The sequence below is a fragment of the Otolemur garnettii genome, unplaced genomic scaffold (assembly GCF_000181295.1).
Source record: "Otolemur garnettii isolate 467f Iridium unplaced genomic scaffold, OtoGar3 scaffold00137, whole genome shotgun sequence".
NCBI classification, from domain to species: Eukaryota; Metazoa; Chordata; class Mammalia; order Primates; family Galagidae; genus Otolemur; species Otolemur garnettii.
The window spans coordinates 6,733-20,240 of record NW_003852532.1 but is presented as its reverse complement, the minus strand read 5'-3'; positions in this window follow the sequence as shown (position 1 = coordinate 20,240).

Here is a 13,508-nt window from a genome sequence, read left to right as displayed (position 1 = left end):
TTTCTAGTTTGGAGAAGCACTTACACTGGAACTGAATTCTATTCTGTCATCTCAGTCACAGACTCCCAAAGAAAGTCTGCAATCAGGTAAACCAGATGATTCTTTTTGCTGCAGATGGGAGAAATAAGAAAAGCTTTATCCTTTAAAGACAATTCAGTGTTAGTTTAAGATTCTAAGCAAGGACTGGCCTTAGCAAAAGGCAATCTTCTTACGGTTTCCCCTCTTTTCTACTTCACTTTTCCTTTTTGATTGTAAAGGCTCTGGAGGAGAGAACAAAGAAGTGGGAATCGCAGGAGAAAAACAGGCCAAGGAGAGAGGGTGTTGTCCTGGTCCCTGTCTGCTTTCTTACAGCTGGGAGCTTGTAAAGTTTGGAGGCGCAGCTTAACCCCAGTTGTTCTTTAGAAAACTATCAACTCATAATTTTGCGTCTGTTGTTTACAAAAGTACGGAGTAGCATTGTAGAATTTGGGAATGTAGCCTCTCGAATCATTTGTTTTTCAGTGCGTGGCAGTGTTACAACTTTAGAAGACAATTAGAACAAGGGTAATAGGAATGGAGAGAAGGCGTGTTGAATTGTAGACGACCATCCCCAATGGTTGGAATTCTCACAGAACCAAGTCAGAAAAGATAATCTTCCATTTAAGACCACTTCACATACAGGAGGACTTAGATGATGCCTAACAAAATGGAATTAGACGAAAACATCATGGTTCTAGAACAATGAATGATCTTTGATGTGTGTTATAGATCAATGCTTCTATGTTCATTATTAGAATTCATTTATTCCAAGTGTAATTTTTTTTTTTTAAATCTCAAGAGGTGTAAGGCATCATCAAGGCAGGCTAGAACAGCTTCCCTCAAATTCTGTGGTATAGACCCTTTGTTTTACAGCTTTTGTATGTGGGTTCATCAAAACACCAAAATAAGTTCAATGCTCTATCTTTAATCTAGAAGTCATTCATTTTCTAATGTATTGCCTTTTAATAAGTAAAGCGGGTTTTTGTGTCCCAACGTTGGGACACAAAACATTTAAGAGATACAAGATTGCCTTTTAATAAGTCCTGAATTTTAAGTTATAAAACAAACACGTTTAAAATACTGTTTAGTTTGTTTGGTACAATGGTGACTGAATAAGGTTTCATTTAGGCAAGAACATATTTTCCATTGAAAATATGCTTTTAAAAAGGGATGACAAGGGACTGTGGCTAAATTCCACACACACTGCTTCACGGTTTACTTAGAAAAGGTGGGAAAATCTGTGGAGCCTGAAGTCCAGCGCTTTAAAGGGTCTGTATGTGGCAGTGGTCAGAGGAAAGCTGGAACCTGGGGACCACGAACAGTCACCACTTGTCCTCTCCTCTCCATCGTGCATCGGGAAAACTGGGTGAGACCAAGGCTGCACCTGGGTGACAAATGCCCCCCTTGTATGGACTCTAAAATTGCACACGGCCTTTTTCTGACGTGTCTTCCTTCTTGAGTTCATTTTTCACCTGCAATCTGTCTGTTTGGACCTGACATTCCAATTGTTGCCTTGATTTATGTTTCTCTGTCATTCACTCTATTCAGAATTAAAGGTGGGGTGGAAGGGGTAGGGTAGGGTTACCCAGCATGATTTTCGTCCTGGGTTGAACAAAAGTAAAAAGAGGAGACCATTGATAGCAACACAGATGAGGAAGAAAGTGGTGCAATTTAAAATTTTGTATTAGCCAACTCAGCTTTCAGTTTGGGGTCTAAATCAGTTAAACTCCAACTTAAAGAGATGAAGAGTACGTAGAGTGGGCTAGGCATTGAGCACAATTAGTGGGAGGATGTGAGCGCCACCAGACTAGCCCCAGAACACCACTTTCCTAGAAACAGTCTCACCAAAAGAGAGATGTGAGGTTAAAATTGAGTTAACTTTTGCTGACAAGTCTTTGTTTTTTGCAGACCTAGGCAGTGGATTGAGGCTTGGAGATGTTGTAAGATTTTATTTAGGAATTATGAATATATAGAAGTAATATGGAAGAAATATAGCCAGTTAGTTTCATTTTTTTATTTTCATGAACTAAAAACCAATGATGCAAAATACCACCACCTATTTTCACTGCTTTGGAAAGCATACTTTGTAAATCATCTACATTTCCAGTTTTGGATACATCCTTGTGTGCAGAATAAGCATTAAAACAATCTAAAGAGCTTGAAGGGAGGGCTTATCCATCACTAGAAGAAGAATAAAATGTGCTTAAAGAAAATTTCTTTTTCAGGAGAAAGTTGTCCTTTCACAAAATGCGGTTGCTTGTAGAAAATGGAATTCAAAGGTGAATTCTCAACAGATGGTACCACAGCGCCACCATCTGGCTTTACAAAGGACAGCAGAAAGTTACAGTACAATACAGGAGGACAAAAGTCCAATGTTTGCCCTAAAGAACCTTCGGGAAAAGGAAAAGAAGGGACTTTCTCAGTGTGGCCCTGTAATTGTCACAATTTTAGCAAAAGTTAAATGCCTATGGTGCCAGGATCTGTCTCTATCTCTTTTTATGCTTCTATTTTAATTTGAAAAATGAAAACATTTGAGTGGATAAAACCTTAAAAAATAAAAATTTCTTTAAGGTTAGTAATCTTTTCCCCCCCTTTTTTGAAAAAGGTTCTTTTTCAGCCTTCAAAGTCTGTAACTTTGGTGTTAGTTTGGTAGAGCTTTTATCAAGAAGCTTGCCTCACTGATTTTCAACTTGCCTTTCAATATGATCTTTTTGTAATGTTGCTAAAACTTTGAGAAGTTTTAGACATATCTAAGATAAAACATCTTTCAACATGTAATCAGAAGAACAATTCTGATCCTGAAGACATAGTGCATATTTAAAAAAATCTGCTTTTAAATATGATATAGAATGCAATTTATACTTCCAGAATCTGAATGTTTTGATTTTTTTTTTACCTTATACTGTGGGTTTATAAGATTGTACTAAATCGCTAAGAAACAGGATGACTAATGCATATATTGTCATTTGTGCATCTCTGTCACAAAAAGTCTTTTGGAACTGGGTTGAAAGATTAAAATGTTAGATTTTACCATATTTTACACCCTTGGAGCATTTAGCTTTTAATTAATTCTTGTATTTAACAGAAATATGTGTAAAGTCGTGACCTTGTAACACTATTTTGAGACAACTGTGAACAAGAAACTGTGCTAAGTGCTTTACATCTAGGAAGACACTGAATCCTTCCAGGAGTACTAAGGAGAACGTCTGGTTACAGTTTCTACTTTGTGGAAGAGAGAAATGCCAGGCAGAGACACGCAGTAACCAGCCTGCTGTAACACAGCTGACACACAGCAGATTCGAACCCTGGCCTTTACAATCCGTGCTCTCCATGATGACACTGAGTCTTCTCAGGATGCCAGTATTCTAAAAACATTCAACATTTTAAGCTCTGTCATATATATTTTCTCTTTGTGTGAGAACATGTTTCATGTCAAAAATGTGAGATTTGAACATTTTCATTAAATATTTCAATCATTTCATAGTTAAATAACATTTTTTGAAGACTAACCTAAGAAGCAAGCCTTAGACACACATTCCCCCCCCCAAAGAATAACATGCTATATGTTTGAGATAAATGGCTTGTGGAAATGAATTTTTTTTAAATTAGGGGTTTTTTTTTTTTTTTTTGAGTTTTAGCCAGAGCCGGGGTTGAACCTACCATGCCTGGTATATTGGGGCCGGTGTCCTACTCCTTGAGCCACAGGCGCCGCCCTAGGGGCTGCTTTCATTTTGCCTGATTTTCTGTTTTAGATTCTAAGTAATCACTATAGATAATTGTATTGAATCATTCATGTTCATTTCATTGTAATGTGTTTTAAAAAGTAATTAAGAGATGGGCTGTTTATATTTTGGGCACATACAGAGAAACTGTTCGATTTTCCTATAGTATTTGTTAAAAGGTTTGGAATTTTCTGACGTTCTCTCTAGAGATTCAGACATTTCTTAAATTTATCCTTTATCAATTTTAAGGAGTTTGTGGATATTTAAGTCTTATGAAAAATTAGCTTCCAAAACTGCTCACAAACTGGTCTCGAGTTTTTTCTTCAATATTAAAAAATGTTCAATATGTCCCATATTATTCTAATAGTAATATAAAAATATGGAGCCATGGTGCTTTACTGTAATTTCAGTCAATGTTTTATGAAGAAATATTTGAAAAATGTGAAGCCAAATGTCCCGTGAGAATGTACATTTTTTGTGCTGTTTGCTGGACTGGAAAGTTGATTTGACCAAGATTACGTCGGGGTTGCTGGCTAAGTGATGTTTTGGCTTATCAAGTAATAAGAAGCATGAGCTCAATATTAGGCTAACTATTCTATGAACTGAATTCATAACTGGAATGTTAAGCATGGATTTATTTAATATATCTAATTAGTAATTGATGTGAAGCTTGAACATAATCTTCAATAAGTAATTTTACAAAATGTGGCATTAGTCACATTTTAACTTATCTCTTACTAAATTTCATAATAATTTAAATGAAGTTTTAAAATGCAAGCATTCAATATAAAATTAAAATTTATTTCTGTGGCTATAAAACACTTTGGGCAATCTGCCTAGCGATTGTGTTTGTTGAGTCTGATTTTTGGCAGTATTACTATTATTAAAGTGTAGATAATATTGTTTTAACAATGGGTATATATGAAGAAAAGAAATACTGTGAGGACTAAAAAGGTTATTTCTCTAAAGACATAGATATGGAATAATAAAAAAGTTATGTTCTTCCCTGTTTTATTCAGGGTATGAGAGATGGGCCTGTTTTACACAGAACCACCACAAGAGGGCGTGGATGCTTAGTTTTTTTTTTTTTTTTTTTGCTTTTCTGCAGTGTATATGGTACACTTTCTATAATTATGCTGATATGGATTAAATGATGCAGTAAATTTTTCCTTATGAGAATATTTTCTGACAGAATTAAGTTGTTATATTGTTATTTTACCTAATGGGAAAACATTAGATTAAATATCATTGAATGTGCCCCAGATAATATAATTTGCTTATTCTACACTTCATTGCCTATTGGATAACTTTCCAGCTTCTTATCCTGAGACTCTTAGGATTTTTTTTTTGTTCCAGATTTATTAAGGTTTTATTGAATTTATATGTGTGTGTATGTATATACATATATAGTCTACAGTGTAATGTTTTGATAGATATATATGTTGCAAAATGATTTAATTAAGCCAACATCTATCACCACACATACTTATTATTCTTTTTGTGTGTTGAGAATTGAAAATCTTATTATCTTTTCTTTTGTTATTATTATTGTTATTTATTTTTAGAGACAGAGTCTCACTTTGTTGCCCTTGGTAGAGTGCTGTGGCATCACAGCTCATAGCAACCTTAAACTCTTAGGCTCAAGTGATCCTCTTGCCTCAGCCTCCCAAGTAGCTGGCACTACAATCATCCTCCACAGTGCCTGGCTATTTTTAGAGATGAGGTCTTGCTCTGGCTCAGGCTGGTCTCCAAACCTATGAGCTCAGGCAATCCACCCGCCTTGGCTTCCCAAGTGTTAGGATTACAGGCATGATGAAAATCTTATCTTTTCTTATCCTGAGGTTCTAATTCTCAGTGTTTTGCTTAAACCTAGGCTCTACACTTTCAATGTCTCTCTCTCTCTCTCTTTTTTTTGAGACAGAGTCTCACTCTGTCACCCTGCATAGAGTGCCATGGCATCATAGCCTCACAGTAACCTCAACCTCTTGGGCTCAAGCAATCCTTTGGCCTCAGGCTCCTGAGCAGCTAGGACTATAGGAGCCCAACACTATGCCCAGCTAGTTTTGCTGTTTTTAGTAGAGACATGGTCTCCCTTTTGCTCAGGCTGGTCTCAAACTCTTGAGCTCAAGTGATCCACCTGCCTTGGCCTCCCAGAGAGCTGGGATTACAGGCACAAGTCACCATGCATGGCCCACTTTCAAGGTCTTGCTGAGTATGTACATTTGGATATTTTACTTTTGTTTCAAATATGATGCTTCTAAAGCCAAATATTATCTTTTACTCCACATATAAAATATTTTTCCTGAGTCTACTGTTTCCCCAGACATCTTGCCTTGAACTATTGCCATGGTGCTCGAGTCTTCCTTCCCTTTCCCCAACTAGACCAGTATTAGTAAATAGAGTACATTTCAACTTGAACTTGACCTCTCCGTAATAGACCTTTGTTAACCAATCATGCCATTAATTCCTTCAACAAGTAATAATTCGACGATCCTCACGTACTAGGTATTGTTTTTGGCACTGAGGAAAGAATGATGAACCAAACAATGAAAATCCCTGCCCTTGATTTGCTTATATTATAGTGGAACGAGAAAGACAACAGGAGGTAAGTCAGTAGTGTAGTATGTTAGAAGGTGCTGTGAAAAAGAATTGAACCATGTCAGGGGGAAGTGGGTCATGTGGGTACAAGAGTCTCAACTTCAGATAGGGTAATTAGAGTAGGCTTCACACCCTGAATTTGAGCTTATAATTCTTTTTAATACTGTGCTTTAGACAGAACCTTATCATTCTTGGTCTAAGCAATCACGAATTTTTTTTTTTTTTTTTTCCTTTTGTTTTCTTTTTCTTTTTTTTTGTTTTTTTTTTTGTTTGGCTTGTTTTTTTTTTTTTTTTTTGAGAGAGAGTCTTACTATGTCACCCTTGGTAGAGTGCAGTGGCGTCACAGCTCACAGCAACCTCTAACTCTTGGGCTGAGCAATTCTCTTGCCTTAGCCTCCCAAGTAGCTGGGACTACAGGCACCCACCACAATGCCCAGCTATTTTTTTGTTGCAGTTGTCAATGTTGTTGAGCTCACCCCAGCCAGGTTTAAACCCTCCAGCCTTGGTGCATGTGGCTGGCACCATAACCACTGTGCTACGGGTGCCGAGCCTGTTCCTTTATGCTTAGATTATTACAAAGCCTCCTAACTTGACTCTATGCCTCCTCAGTAGTCAGGTCAGATGTTTGTCAAAACTGTTTCCATGTGGCCATGTGACAAGCCAGTGGAATAGGAGTGGCCAAGTGTGTGCAACTTCCAGGTCTGGTTCACTGAAACTCCTCCAGTCCTCCACCTACTGTCTTTGCCCCATCTACCAGCTGGGTGCAGAAGACCCGGTGGAGGACCCCAAAGTCCCAGGGTATAACAAAACCACAAAATAGAAGGAACCTGGGTCTGGAATTGCCACACGAAAGCGGACCCTCTCCTTGTCTTCAACTTTCTGTGAACTAAAAATAATTTATTAGATTGCACTACTGAGATTTGCTGGGATAGGGGAAGCATGCTTTTAATACCCTAACCATTATGACCTCTCTCTCTGTTTCATATATCCACCGGGACACCCCAAATTTTTGTTTAGTGCTACTTTGAGTGTTCACTCTGCTACTTATCATACTTATGTTAAATCTATAATTCTCTGTTAAATCCAACTCTGCCTTCCATGGCTTGCTAAAAGCTACTGAAGATGGCTGAACCAAAGTACAACTGTATATAGATCAGGCCACGGTAAGGTCCTGGCTTCCAACTTCAGCTGGGGCCTCAGAACTGCGCCTCAGTCCCACCTCCTGTCCTAGGTAGAGCTCCCATTCTTTGTTCTTCTGAAGTCTCTGAGCCCTCACGCTTAGCAGTGCTTTGCCTTCCTCATCCTACAGAGCACAGAGTCCAACAGAGCTCCGGCTGAACACCCTGCTGTGGAACCTGGAGGTGTATCTGTGTTCACAGCCATCCTCTCTCCCTTCCCTGTAGTTACAGTAACATCTGTGTCCCTTCTCTCACTGAGGACTAATTGTGCCCTGGGTCCAATTCCCTTTTCCCTTTTGAATGACCTACTTGTTACTATATTCTCAGCCTTTGCTTCGCTAATGGTTCCTTCCTATTTGCATTTAAATGTGCTCAAGTCTCTCCTGTCCTGGAAACAAACACTCTCCTGGGATCCCATTTTTCCTTCAGGTGTGGCTCCTTTTCTCTCCTGCCTTCATGACTGTATTCTTGGGGAGCACAGCGCCTGGGCCCTGTCACTTCCCCTTCCTCCAGCTGCAGCCTGGCTTTAGTCCCCCTCATTCTGAACACTGTTCTTGCCAAGGACCTGAGGACTTCCTGTGGCTCATTCTAAAGGCATTTTTCCTTCTCTGAGTAGCACGTGACAATACCAGCCTCTCCCTGTTGAAACACTCGAGTCCCTTGACTTTGGACAGGGCTCACTCCTATCATTCTCTTTTCAGGTCTCTTTAACCTCGCTAGTCTGTTTTAACAGGCTCATCTGTCCTTTGATCAAATGTTCCTCTTCACTGTTCTATGCCTAGACCTTACTTTCTGCTAAAGAAACACACAGATTCCGCCGATGATTTTGGTGCCTTCCACGACTTCAATTATTTCACATCTGTACCTGAGCCCAGACCCAGACTTCATCCCCACCACGACTCTCTCTAGAATCTTTCCACCTCTTCCCTTTCCTGCTGCTTCTCTGTGGCATGAGGACATTTTCCTCCCCTGGGTTGACACACCGAGTCTCACTGGTCTGCTCCTGGTAGGCCTATTTCCACTCCCGAACTTTCTTCTAGGGCAGTGAGAGAGTGAGAGTGATTCTTTACCACTGAGAAACTATCAGCTTGCTATTTCTTCTTCTTCTTTTTCTTCTTCTTCTTCTTCTTCTTTTTTTTTTTGAGACAGAGTTCTTACTGAGTCCAAGAACTCCGTAGAGTACTGTGGCATCATAGCTCACAGCAACCTCAAATTTCTGGGCTAAAGTGATCCTCTTGCCTCTGCCTGCGAAGTAGCTGGGACTACAGTGCCTCCCACCACCACGCCCAGCTAACTTTTCTATTTTCAGTAGAGATGGGCTCACTCTTGCTCAGACTGGTCTCGAACTCCTGGACACAAGCAAGCCACTATGCTTGGCTCTCGGAGTGCGGGAATTACAGTCCTGCTTCACTTTCAACTCTCTGCCTCTTTTTACTTTAAGCTCTTAAGTGGCTTCTTAGTTATGCCTGGAATGTCATTCCTTAAATATACAAATCCTTTAATATATTTATAAATATTTCCAGACCTGCTCCCTGCTTCTTCATTTCATTCTTTTGACACTTTCCTTTGACTCTAAATCCCGGCTCAGCCTGACTTCTTTTAGTCCCTGGAAGAAAACTGCCCTGTAGCTTCAGGTCTCTGCTCACTCTGCTCTCGGGGTCTGAGCACCTCCATTTCTTTTGCCTGCCTCGCTCTAAATTAACTCTCAGATCTGACTTGGACTCCGTCCTCCAGAGAGCTCTTTCTAGCCTTGGCCTGGGTTGCAAACCACCTGCGTTTCCATTACTGCAGCTCTTATCCCAATTGATTGTCATTGCCTGTTAAATGGTCCTCTTCCCCCAACAGATTGTAAACACCGTCCCATTTCTACTATCCACAGCTGTTCAGGAATGGAGTGGATTATAAAGACGACGAGCCTCAGACCCCAGGTAGGGGTTGGATTTGCTTTTTATAGTTTTCCTGTCTTGCGCCCTCGCTGCTCTTCCTGGGCCGTGTGTTCCAGCCAGAGCGTTTGATCTTTCTCCAACATACTTTGTTCTTTTCTCTGCTGTGACTTGGGTCATATCTTTTTCCCTTTGCCTAAAAACATTTTTCTCTACTCTTTACCTGCAGAAATTATACTCCCCTTTCAAGGCTCAGGTCTGAAACTATCGTCTGCATGAAGATATTTTATTACCCTGGTGAGAAAAGAAGATCTTGCCTTTTTCTGTCCTCAAAATAACACTGGACTATTTTTAAGTCCTTATATATCATTTGACATTGTAGCAGTAGCTGTATTTCACTGAAAGGGTGTCTAGAAGAGTATCATCTCCTCTCCTCTGAATTCCTATGGTACGTTGTAGCATTTTTATGGAACACATGGTACTTTGCTGTACGTTGCAGGTATGTGTAGATACACGTCGCTTCTGTAGCAGCTTTGAGAGTCTCGCCTATTGGTGTGGACTGCAGGGCCGTGTGTGTTACATGCTGCAGGGCCGTGAGTGTTACATGCAAACATATATAAAAGAACTCTCAAGATATAAGGTTGTGAATGTATCAACAAATCAGCTCACTGTTCCTCCATATTTTCTGTGTTTATGTGACCTTCTGTTTTATGTCCAATGGCCTTCTTCCCTGGCCCCTACAGGTCAGTGATATTTTCCCATTTTCTTTTGCACAGTGCTTTTATACTCTACGTTCATATTTCCGGTTGTCAAGGCCTACCTACTTGGCTCAAATACTGTTTTCTCTGTCCCGGTGTTTCCTGCCAGGAGAGATCTCAGCTAAGGTGCTTGGTCATTCGTTAGCCGGCCATAGGAATACCAGCCAGAAAACTTAAATCAGAAAGGAACATGATCTGAGAAGTAATTTGGTGAGGTCGTCTAGTAGGATGTTCAGGAGGAATAGGAGGGAAGAGAATGACAATGTCTTTGGAGACGTTGCACCGGGTCTAGGCAGAGAATAACCTGCACTTAGACTGTGATTATAAGGGGCTGGACAAAGGGGATCAGGCCTTAGGGCATCATGAAAAGACCCTGGACAGGGACTGGGTTTTCTAATGTTTCTGTTAGAGGAACTCCACAGAAGAGGGGACGTCAGAAGGGTGGGGTCAGAAGGGCGGCTGACCCCATCAGCATAGACGAAGAACAGAAGAGGAGGAGGAACGAGAAGTTTGTTGGGATCTGAGCAGTGTCTGTCATAGACGCCGATCTGGCAAGGTGTTTCTCTCAATCTGTTCAGGGTTTGTTTTCTTTCTTTTTTTTTTTTTTTTTAGAGACAGAGTCTCACTTTGTCACCTTGGGTAGAGTGCTGTGGCATCACAACTCATGAACTTCCAACTCCTGGGCTTAGGCGATTATCTTGTCTCAGCCTCCCGAGTAGCCGGGACTACAGGCACAGGCCACAGCGCCCGGCTATTTCCTTCTTGCAGTTTGGTCGGGGCTGGGTTCGAACCTGCCACCCTCGGTATATGGGGCTGGTGCCCACCCACTGAGCCACAGGCGTTTATTTTCTAAGCTACCATGATGCATGCATCATCTACACTCATCATTTTGAAATTTTTATTTATTATTTGTAGTTTTTGTGTCAAAAATATACTCAGATATAGGCCAATCAACTAGTATCTTATGTGTGTTCATGTGAAAGCCTCTTCCATCAGAGAGGGACTGTCAAAGGGCTCCTCACCTCCCGTCTCTCTGATCCTGGGAACAGCCTGTTGAGGTGGAAAGGGCACGAGTTTTTGAATTAGAAAAATGTAGGTTTTTAATTTTCGAATTAGAAAGACAGTTTGGGTCACTTATTAACTGTATGAGCGTGGCCAAATTAGTTTGCTTTCCAGAGTCTTGTCTTAAGTTTTGTTTTGTTTTAATCTTTTCCATTAGTATCAATGAAAGCAAACTTGAGTTATTATGACAATCAAGTGAAACACAAATATAGTGGCTGGCACTTGCCTGGCACGTGGTTGGCAAGCCCTTGCCTCTCATGGTCACTATTCTTAGGAGAACATGAATGGTGGCCCAGGGAGGACAAAAAACTGAAGGAGAAATTGCAACTTAGTCCTTCAGATGATACTGGGTTAAAGTTCTCCATCTATGAAATCATCTTAGTTGAGGAGAGATGCCACGTATTTTATTCATTGCAATTTAGGAGCATGTGCCTCTGCGAAGTATCTTGAAATTCTTACATCGTGTAAATTTTCAATGCAACAACGTCTACACAATTTGTGGGCTATTCTCTTTAATTTTAATTTCTTATCCTTATTTTTTCTTCTCTTTTATAGAAAAGAAAGATTGGGAGGTATATGTGTGTGTCTCATGGTTTTTATGGTAAAAATAAGGCTGTGAAACAAGAGTATATAAGAAATTTTATTCTCCAACAGTTGAGAAGGCAGGATTCATCAAAGTTATTCTAAATTTATGAAGACACAAAATACCTATTTCCTCTATTGTATTTAATATATGACTTTTTTTTTTTTCTTAGAACTGGTAAATCATCTTCAGCGCCTTACAGTGAACCATGATAATGGCCTTAGTGTTGAGAGGTTGATAAGTAGGCAGACGAGATAGAAGCTGTCTTTCTGGGGCATCGGCTTGGTGAAACTATCAGTGGGTGGGATTGGTGGTGATGAGTATTTCGGACTCACTTTTCAGTCTCTTAGGGTACTTGTAACTATGATAAGGGATGCTTTCTGAACACTCATGTTGAAATAGACTCAGAACTGGAAGTATGCAACAATTACAAAAAGAAAGAAAGAAAGAAAGAAAGAAAGAAAGTAACAGATTATTCCCCAGGTATTCAATTTGATTTTAGTGCCAAGTATACTGGCTTATACATAGCAAGTGTTTGTAGCGTTTGGGCTAATTTTAGTTTATTATATTTATAACATACGTCTATATTTGAAAGCACTTTTTGGCTTTCTGTCTAGTATGTCTGCTCGCTGGTTCCAGGCAGCCCAAGCAGGAGAGCTTTGCTTTAGCTTATTCTCTCCTTATGGACACTGGAAATACTGGGTGTATTTCAAGCCCCAACTATGGGTTTTGAGTCATTGTCACCATACTGAAGGATGGTTTGGTCCACACTGAGGATTCACTGTGTAGGAAACATGATGAATGTCGTGTAAGAAAAAGGAAGGAGGCTTGTTCTGTAGCATTGCAAAGAACCAGTGGGGAACAACTTTCAACACAAATACAAAGACCACGTGTAAGGAAGAATAGTCTAACAATTAAATGATTGAAATTCGAATGCTACTATAGGCTGCCTCAGAAAGCATTTGAGTTGAGATGCTGGTCACTTGTCAGTAATGTATTATCCAGAGGCTGAAGGAAATCGTAATGGGAACAGTCGGCCCTCCAGATCCACGTGCTTCACAGCGACGGGTTCAACCAATTGCAGATTAAAAATATTTGCCATGGATTTTGGTGTCTGCAATGACCAGGAGTAAATCCTTCACAGACAGCAAGGGACAGCTGTAAAGGAAGAACTCCAAGCAAAGCTGCTCTGACAGATGTCCAGAGGCCTCCCCTCAGCCCAGTAGCCTCTCCATAAATCCTGAATGGAAACCTAAGGAATCTGGGCCACAAAGTTTACAAGTCATGGACGCTAGCTGAGCCCTCAGGCCCCCTTCATCTGCTGAGAATTGATCATTGGGAAGGTTGGTTACAACCACCCTGCTGGCTACAGTGTGCCCTGCTCAGTGATAGACCCCCTGGGGGCCTTGACTTCACCACAGTGCGATATGTTAATGTCACAAAATCGCATCAGCACCTCATGAATACGCACAAGTGGAAAATAAGTTAAAAAAGAATTCAACATTCATGCTCCCAATGAAAGAAAGAAATAGTTCTCAATTGTATGATTTCTCCTCCCTGAATCTCCCAATTGAAGGAAAATATAAGATTAACAAACCAGATGACTTTACCACTTTTGGTAAAATTATTTTCTTCTTTCTAGCATCTGAATTTGAAAAATTGCTCATCACTTTATATTCAGGTGAACATCAAGTTCCCTTGATTCC